Genomic DNA, 1,510 nt, shown 5'->3' on the forward strand with positions numbered 1-1,510 from the left:
ATTCTTCGTAGGGTGGGACCGGTTGCCTACCAGCTTGCCTTACCTCCGCAATTGGCAAATTTACATGATGTGTTTCATGTTTCTCAGCTGAGGAAATATGTAGCTGATCCTTCTCATGTGGTTCAACCTGATAATGTTGAAATCCGGGAGAATTTGAAGACTCCTATTGGACCACTGAAGATACTTGAAAGAGATGAGAAGAAGCTGAGAAACAAATCTATTCCTATGGTGAAAGTCCAGTGGGAAGGAAGGACGCCTGAAGAGTCCACTTGGGAGCGGGAAGATGAGCTTCTCCGGCAATATCCTGAGTTTAAGGACAGGTACGTTCTTGATTTTGCGGACAAAATCGCTAAAAGGTGGGGTGATTATAATAGCCCAACTTAATTAATTAGTAAATCAAGTGTAATTAATTAATTAAGCATGTTTTACTGAGTGAAATTAAGTATAAGGCTTAATTAAATGAATCTGAGTCACTTTGGAGTTAAAAAGTGTACTCAGTGAAAATTAAGGGGTATAAATGGGTACTGGTGAAAGTGCCCAAAATATAAAAATAAAAATAGTAATATTCCTAGAATAATATTCCAGACTTTTGGGTAGAGTTTGGTAATTAATGGAGTTGAATAGATAGATGAACCGATACCCGCTTTTTAACCACTTAACAAAGTTAAGTGGCATAAAGTAAAAAGCAACCAATTCCCCTCCCCATTCTCCCGACGCCAGAAACAGAAAAGAAGGAGAAAGAAGAAGAAGGAGAAGGAGGAGAAAGGGAGAGAGAAGAAGAGAGAGAGGAGGGAGCAAATCCCAACCGATTGGAGTGATTCAAAAGCCTAAACCACTCTAAATCTCCTCCTCTTTCATAATCCTAGCTTTGTTTTGAGTGGGGAGCATTGTGGAGAGAGATATTACCCCTCAAAAATTCGACCATTTGAGTGATTTTGGGGTTTTGGGAAGTTCAACCTCCATGGGAGCTTGAGGAACACTCCTTGCTTGGTTGTGTGACCATTGGTGGTAAGATTCTAACCCTTGAACCTCATGATTCCTTGAAATTTGCATGAGTTAGGGTTTGTGAATAGTAAATTGGGATTTTTATGAAATGTAGTTGAATTAGCTATGTTCTAGGAAGAATGGAGTTTAGAGCATGTTGGGAAAAATGCTAGGAACGACATTTAATCGGTGGAAATGAGCCTAGATAGTCATTTGATAATTGTTCATAATATTGGAAAATTCATGCTTGGATTGGTTAGTATTCTAGCATGTTGAACAATTAGTAAGTTGAATGATTGATTGAATCCTTATGATGTCTAGGATTGAGACATTTGGACCAACCGTGAGTGATCAACCATTGGAGCAAGCTATGGAGCTTGAATAGCTCATTGGAATTGGTAAGCTCATACTTGAGTTGTGTTTTGAATTGATGGTTGATTGTGAAATACTCTTGGATGCAATGTGTTGATTGCATTACACCATGTGTAGGTGTTGGTTTTGGAGTAGAGTATTGTTGACATTGGTG

General features: G+C 38.8%; 1 long non-coding RNA gene across 1 annotated transcript; it reads left to right on the plus strand.

The window, feature by feature from the left end:
* The first annotated feature begins 929 nt into the window (after positions 1–929).
* Positions 930–1,510, plus strand: LOC133290782 (uncharacterized). Its single transcript, XR_009748740.1, has 3 exons — positions 930–1,008; positions 1,306–1,382; positions 1,474–1,510. It is a non-coding gene; the product is annotated as an uncharacterized LOC133290782 (long non-coding RNA).

Source organism: Gastrolobium bilobum, unplaced genomic scaffold (assembly GCF_033153095.1).
Source record: "Gastrolobium bilobum isolate Gb01-03AN ecotype WA unplaced genomic scaffold, APGP_CSIRO_Gbil_v1 utg2839, whole genome shotgun sequence".
NCBI lineage: Eukaryota > Viridiplantae > Streptophyta > Magnoliopsida > Fabales > Fabaceae > Gastrolobium > Gastrolobium bilobum.